General features: G+C 41.0%; 1 protein-coding gene across 7 annotated transcripts in view; it reads left to right on the forward strand.

Annotated features, from left to right (window-relative positions):
* FILIP1 (filamin A interacting protein 1) overlaps positions 1 to 7,754 on the forward strand; it is a 116,095-nt gene that overhangs the window by 39,097 nt on the left and 69,244 nt on the right. Inside the window, exon 3 of one of the 7 annotated variants that reach the window (XM_009333142.1) lies at positions 5,624 to 5,728. The exons of the other annotated variants lie outside the window; for them this stretch is intronic. The gene's annotated coding sequence lies outside the window, so the exon portion shown is untranslated. The remainder of the gene's footprint in view (positions 1 to 5,623; positions 5,729 to 7,754) is intronic. 7 annotated transcript variants of the gene reach the window in all.

Genomic DNA, 7,754 nt, shown 5'->3' on the forward strand with positions numbered 1-7,754 from the left:
CTGAACTGCTCTATATACAGACCATCCTTCAGTGGCAGGTTACAAATACATCCCTAGAATAAGTAATATACTTCTGCGTGCCTTGATTTAACTTACTTGAAAAAATACGGATTCTTTTCTGTTTTCCCACCACCCTCCACTTATTTTCTCTCTACAGACTGTGTATTTATGATGAGTTGCACTTTCCCTTTGCACGCATGGCTGATTAGTTTTCCATTTCCTTTGTTTGTAAAGGAGCAGGCTGTGGAAAGGAAAGGCTGTAAATTAAACAGTGCCAGGGCATGAGCACAGATACTGGAAGGTGAATGTCTGTACTCTTATTAAACTGTTGGAGCGGTCCCCGGCACGCTTTTGGCCAGGCACTCAACACCCTTCCGAACCATTTGAGAGCGTGTTTCGGGAGTCAGCATGGGCTAGGAGCAATTCCCAGTGGGTAGTGTGGATGCAGCCAGCATGTTATGGATGCTAAGAGGGCTTAAGAGCCTGAAGGATTTTCCAGGACAGCTGGCCTCACAGTCAGAGAGCAGTCCTGGACATGGTTAATCTCCAGTATACATGTAGCCAGAGAATTCTCCCCCCCGCAGTGGGAAAAATATTATTGTAAAACCACCAAAACTGATAATCAAACTCAAGGGCAGGTTTAGTATCAGAGACTATTTTTAACTCCTTATTTTGAAACCAGTTAAACTCCACAGAGGAGGAACCTTTTGGGAGGTGGAAGGCAGCCCAGTCTAACGGAGGGGGTTAAATTCACCTCTCACCAAACGACCAGGCATTCATGTGCAAGCTGGTACTCTGTGTCTATCAACAACTGAAACTTCCTACAAAGGAGTCACTGAGAGAGATTTGGAACTTGCTCCCTGCTTTGGTTGACAGCTGAAATTTGAGATGCTGCAGATGTTTTTTTACGCTGTTGTCTCTTGGAGACAATATTTGTAGAAGATACAGGTCCTCTCTACAATTTTTTTTCCCTTTGCTGTAAAATCTGTAAGGCTTGCTACATCGTGATTATATTCTGTTATTTTTATAAAACAAACGAAGGATAAATTAGTCAAATGTAAAATGTAGCTATAGTTATTTACTGGTTCCAGCAAAATCAGAACTGTGCAAGTCAAGGCTACCGAAAAGAATATGGGATTCACGATTCACGTCTGGTCAGCAAGAGACAACAAAATACTTCCCTCAGCCCAAAGCTTGAAGTTTGTTTTTGGGACATTTAGCTTTTTGTCTTGTCTCACACTTGTTAAAGTCCAAGTTAATTTTTAAATAAAAAATAATTTTAAAGTGAAAAGTTGAAATAGATTTTGTAGAAAGCTAATAAGAGTTAGTTTCCTCATTTCCTAATTGCCTTCCCTATTTGTCCCGTGGTTCATTCCTAGGTTAAAGTAGGATTGCAAGGCCCACAGAACGACTTTACTTTCCATGCTGTGTTCCCTCAGTGATATATCAGTTGTAGGTATTTTGGTTGGTCATTGTAAGGATAGGGAGAAGGGTCTCGGAGGCAAGATCTGTGATGATTATCAGCCTGCTCCTCTCTATTGCTGCTTTCAGCAGTTTCCTGCCTTCTTGGAAGCAGAAAATGCATTGTTATAGGAGCAGTGGTCTTTAGAAACTACTTACAAGAGATACAGTGTGGTTCATAAGTCCACAGTATATTTGATCTTGCAGGTTATCAGCTTGGTGCTATGCTGTCAACAAAAAGAAATGACTAATGCTTACCTAACACCAAAGATTACCCATCTGCAGGAGTGAAAAATCTTTGGTAGGCCAGCTAATCTGCATCACCTCTCTTACCATTTTCCAGGCATGTTCTGGCTGTCAGGTGATAAAACAAATGTTTAGTGCATTTGGACTGAAACTAATGGTGACATTGCTAGCTTTATCTTCATGTGAAGTTCACAGTTTGATTTTCAATTGAAATGGCGTAACTCAAAAGGGCAGAAAGCTGTAAAACAACATATGAAGAATCATGATAGGGCACAGTGCTCATCCAGCCCTCAAGGGGTGGCTGTGTCTTGAGACAGGCTCCATCAGCTGGGTGCAAGGTATGCAGCCCCAGGAAGCAGGGGAATTCCTTTCCTCCAAGAATCTGTGCCTTTCCTTCAAATCAGGAGTAGTCCTGGGCACAGGACACTCCAGTGGGCTGGAAACAGGCTGGGAAGAGGGATAAGTAGAAACCAACCTACTCCCATGTCTCCCAGCTCAGCTGAAACATGCTAGAAAGGCTGCACCGCAGGCAGTTAGCACTGTTGCCACCTACCTTGCTCCTGGCCAGTCCCTTTCAGCCACATAGCCACTCCAGAGAATAAATATCAAAACCCTCGTCAGACCTAGTGGCATGTTTGTCTAGTGGTTTCAGCTACTTGAGCTGTCTCTTCTCTATGACTCCTGTTTGTACTTTCTGGCAGCTGGGAAGCACAGTAATCAAAACACGGGTAGAGTGATATATAAAAGTTTATTTTTTTGACTGAACGATGATCTAATAGCTTATCATTCCTCATGCCTCATGCATCCAAGATGTTTTTCCAGATGAAGCCTGGGAAACATGAATCTTTGTGAAACAAGTCTATGTTACTCCTTAGTTGGTCAGCATGCATTACTCAAGTAAAAGTATTCCAGCTGAAACCACAAGTTTTCCTGAAAATGACAAAATTAATGGAATTATACCAGCATAAACTCTGTTCTTTGTAAATCTGTGCCATAATTTAGCCAGAGAAGAGTTTATCTTGGAATTAAGAAAATGGTGTTAAAGTGGTATAAATCTGCCTTAGTGATGACTGGGTTTCCTCTTTTAGTTTTGTGAAATCCTTTTCTGCTCTCATTATACCTATTCAGAATAGCACCTGGATATGGAATTTTCAGAAATCTTTTTCTTTTCTTCTTGAGAATACATTTATGCTTATTCCTCTCATTTCTTTTTTCAAGCAAAGGAAATTGCATCGATATAATCCTTGGTGAATATAATCCATGTGCTACTATGATCCACTGTTCTAAGAATCAATTTTAGAAGCTGTAAAATAAATCTTTGATAAAGCAAAAAAGCTTTGCTGATTCTCGTGCTGTACCTCAACAAGTCTGTCTGCTATATCTTCGCTACATAAAAAGAAAAGTTCTATTCACCAAAATAGATTAGGGAATAATGAGATAGCGATGACTTGATAGAAGAAAACAATGTGTCCTGCATCCAAAACAGTCACTGCATTTTTGTCAGATACCCTTAACAGGGACAAATTCTACTTCTTTCTCATAACTAAAAAGACTCAAGTTTCTTCCACCAATAAGACTCCATGTATGGTATGACAAAATGAGGGAGACACTGTGACATCTGTCTGCCACAGGGCAATATATCCTTCCTGCACAGGCTTGTCTGAGCAATGCCATGGCCTCTCCCCCTCACTCGAGCGCAGGCAGTGGGTGCAGCCCAGGGACCAGCCCAATCTGCTGCATCTGGCAAAGGCCTTACAGGGTGGGAGGGAGCCCACAGAGCAGTGCTCTCAATGCAGGTGGTGCAAACCCCACTATGGAGGCAGCGTCAACAGGTTGACATGACCATTTCTTCTTCAGTGCATGAGTCTCAGCACGCGTGCTTGGGCGTTGCTCCTCCTAACACCTGTATGACAAATGCTCTTCCAGCACAGCAAGCAGACCAGGTGAAAGGATGAAGGCAGCAGTGGTGTTATGTAGCTAGACTAGCCACAAGTCCTCTTCTAGCCTGTATAAGAATTACAGCCCTGTGGCTTGGTTATTCAAGCTGTTTACTGAGTAGAGAATTGTCCTGATTCATAAAGTATCCATACCTCCATGCCAATACTCCAACAACAAGGGCAAGCAGCTAACACATGCTCTCACAAAAGCACATGGGTAACCTATAATACTGTCAGAAGGAACAAAGACCTTTTCTTGTTTGCTCTTGCAGATAAGTCATGATGCATATGAGGGCAAGAGATTGGGGGAGGGTTAGAGAGCACAATGGATTAGTGGTCTAAGTGTGAATGTTTAGAAATTCAGGAAACTCCAGAATTGCTGAGGGTAGATATTTGTTCTGTTCTTCATTGTATTAGTCATTTGGTTTAGCACTCTCCTCTGACCAGCATGACTGAAACAAACACTGGAGTCATCTGTAAAAGCCAAGAATGAGGTCTGCGTTCCCTTGGCACGGTGTTGTTCGGCTATCGCACTGTCCGGAGTCTGACACATGTCTGCTTCATGCAGCATCCAAGTCCAACTGGGCAGCATTGCTCAGCACGCGCCTCTGCACAATGCAGCCATCAGTTCCTACCTGGTCCTGTGACAACCTCTTGGTAGCGTGATTCCTTTTTATTTCTTCAAGTCAGACAAAACAATAATAACGAACATTTGCGGAGTCCAGGAAAACAGCCTGGAATAACAAATAATAAAGAATATCTAATAATAAAACTAATAATTTTAATCAGTCTCTGAGGTGGTGTGAACAGTTGCATCTCTACATGTTTGTCCCGTGAAAGCCACACCATTGAGGCCATGTAGCCTTAGTTCTGGCTATACAGATCCCTTGAGGCTAAAGCCATCCACCCCCATCTGGGGTGGTCCTTGCTGAGGACTTCTAAGCCAACAAGGTCAATTTGGTGTCCCTATCTTCCTCTCCTCCTGACATCTGACAAGGTGTCTTCTTTTTCTGTATTTTTGTTTGGTATTTTTTTCTTGGTATCTACTACTTGCAGATACAGACTGATACTATTTAAAAAATTTTCCAGCTCTCCTCCTCATTTATGGGGTATTTCAGATCTGATGGAGGTTTTATATCATTTGGTCTCCATTTTGAGTATATTTAAATTATTTTTCACCCCTGGTGCTATACATTGATCGGTAATCACTAGGCAGAGATTTGGCTTGCTCAGTGCCTGAGTTCTCAGCAATCTCTGCTGTGTACCAGGCACTTCTGCACAGAGCTTTGCCCCACTCCAAATGCCTGCACAGCAGGGCCTCTGAAAGATACAGTTCCCATCATACAGTTCCCAAAGCCACAGCTGAGAAACAATTCCAGTTTTGGCTCACTAATAACCCAATTGCACTGACCCTACAATACGTTGTTAGCCTGTCAGGAACCCAGCACTTTCATGTGATAACTTCATCAGTTAGATCTGCAACTGAACTCCAGACTACAAATCTATAGCCAAAGGCAACAACCATATCATGGCTGTAAATACTTTTTTTAAAATAACATTACTATTATTATTATTATTATTATTTTTTTTTTTTTAAAGAAACGCACTACAGAGCCAAGATCAGCATGTCCAATTAGTAGGAGGGACTACACGTTAAGTTCAAAGAACCCTTTTGCGTTATCTGATTCTAATAGTACTAGTAACAGAGCCTAATCTAACCTGTCATTTCAAGAGCTATAGGGAGAACAAATTGCCGTCGACGGGGAAAAGGTTTGGAACAGCATGCAGCCTGTCCTCTCCTGACATCCTACTCAGCAAATTCCTCACAGATTTCCTCCTGATGTCAGTAAAACTAACATAAAGGTTATTTCATAAAATCTTGTGTGGACTGCTAACTTGTGAAAGCCGAAGGACCCATGCCCAGAACAACAATACAGACTCAAGTAAATAATCATAGCATTTGTCCTTTGTGTTTAAAGCTTAACAGACGACTGAAACAGAGGAGAGGTTGAAGAGTTCCCATGCCAAGTACCAATGCTGTGAGCACATATTGAAATGAGGAGCCAATAAATGTCGAAATCAAGGTGACTGATCATATAAAGACTTCTTGTTTGACTGGAGACTGTTAGGAAAGGTTTCCAGTTTAATATGCAATATGATGAGCAGTGGAAAAAAAAGCAGTAGAGTTAAATATTAAATGCTCAAGTCATTATAAATCATACCAGCTATTTCTTCAGGGAACACAATCTCTTCAGCATATCAGGAATGCTGTAAGACACAGAGACGTGATCAGGGCGGACAGCAGGAGGACATTTGTTACCAGTGTTAGACTGGCAGTGTCCCCAGAATCAATTTTGGAACCCTCGTGAAAAAACAGATAGGCAAAGTTTTGGGATTTTGGTATTTGCATACCAAAATAATGTCGTGCAACTGGTCAGAAACTTTTCTTCTTTATCATGATGCCATCAGAAATACAGGCGGATGTCCAAAATGATAATACTAAGCACTCCTTTCCAGCACACAGTATTTCAGCCAAGATCACTGGTATGTTCTGGCTACTTCACGCTGCTCTGATTAAAACTCAGTCATCCTTACAGCTGCTTTGTATTCCTAGAGCACTGCACAACAGCTGGATCATGCCGTTGATTTTGGCCCTTAAACTTCTTGGAAATTACTGTGTGAATATCAAAACTTTGTCCCTTTCTGTCACCATTTAAGTGTGAATTCACCTGCATCTCTGGCTTCAGCACGCAACACCTTTGCATTTGGGTAACATGTTGGAAAAGTATCAACATCATAACTGAAGACAGAGTAGGTGTTAGCATTACACTGATTTTGGCAGCCTTTACACAAAGAAAGGCTGTTAGGGGCAATGTCCCCAAGAGTGACAGGCTGTCTGCCACACTTACTGTGATGTAAGACTTGCTGCAAAATAAATCTATAAGTGCTAAAGAAATTTTAAAAAAGACCAAGTTTGACTTCCTTTAGCGACAATCATATTCTAATTAGCTAATTGATGCAAAACTCCAGATCAATTGATTAAGCTGCTCTGCTGCTGTATTAATGAATTTGGAAAAAAAAAAAAAATTGCATCTGTCCTTTGTGGACCTGCATTGATTTACACCAAGTAAAAGTGCACTTTAAATATGCATTCATTATTTCTCTGTTAGCATGCTTATAAACCTATAGTCAACTACTCAGTCTTTACATGGCTTCATGAATTGTTATCTCAGCTCCCACAGGGACAGATGGATCAAAGTGGCTGTCTTGAGTTATGATGTGACAGGGTGACACACCACCTTTTGTGAAGTCTAACATATCCAGCTAAGTGCATCTGGTTGATTATGCAATGCTTGAGGTGGATGATGTGTCTCAGCTAGTCATGAGTTAAATTTAAAATTAATTGTGCACCTTCAGGTCTAACAGTTGAGTCATCTTACTACGGAGAAATCACTAACGCAGCATGTTACTAAGCAGAATACACTGTAATGTAATAATCTGTTTTCCACTGGAAAACATATGTAAGACAGACGTGCAGTATTTATTCTTAAAACATGTAGGATGTTCTAGAGCCATAAGCTATTCACTGTAAGCCATGAAAAATAGGTTTGGTTTAGAGATGAAAGTGGCTGGAGGCTGTGACCCACAGGGACTCTGAAGGAAACACTCAGAAAATAGAGACAGATTGAATCCCAAGTGCTCTCTCTTGAGAGGAAGCATGGTTGGAAAGTTTAAAACCCATTAAAGTTAAACAAATTGAAAAGCCCTATCTGAGAGGAAACATAGTACAATGTTTATTTTTCCATTACAAACCTGAGACCTAAAAGATTTCCTGAGGTTCTCGGGTATTGTTCATGCTTATAATGGAGATCTGTTTTTAGAAAGCATAATTCATGTGTTTAATCCAAACTGTTTGATGAAAAACACACTGCATAAGCATTCAGGAAGTTAAAGGGCATTGTATACCTGTATCACATACTGTTTGGATAGGAGCAGACCTACAATGCAAGGAATCTCATCGTGAAACTCTCTCACTCAAAAACATTGGGTCTAATTCTCTCCCTATTTATGCTGCTGGATGAATTCCACTGAATTAATGAAGTTAAGAAA

This window comes from Pygoscelis adeliae, unplaced genomic scaffold (genome assembly GCF_000699105.1).
Source record: "Pygoscelis adeliae isolate BGI_AS28 unplaced genomic scaffold, ASM69910v1 Scaffold57, whole genome shotgun sequence".
NCBI lineage: Eukaryota > Metazoa > Chordata > Aves > Sphenisciformes > Spheniscidae > Pygoscelis > Pygoscelis adeliae.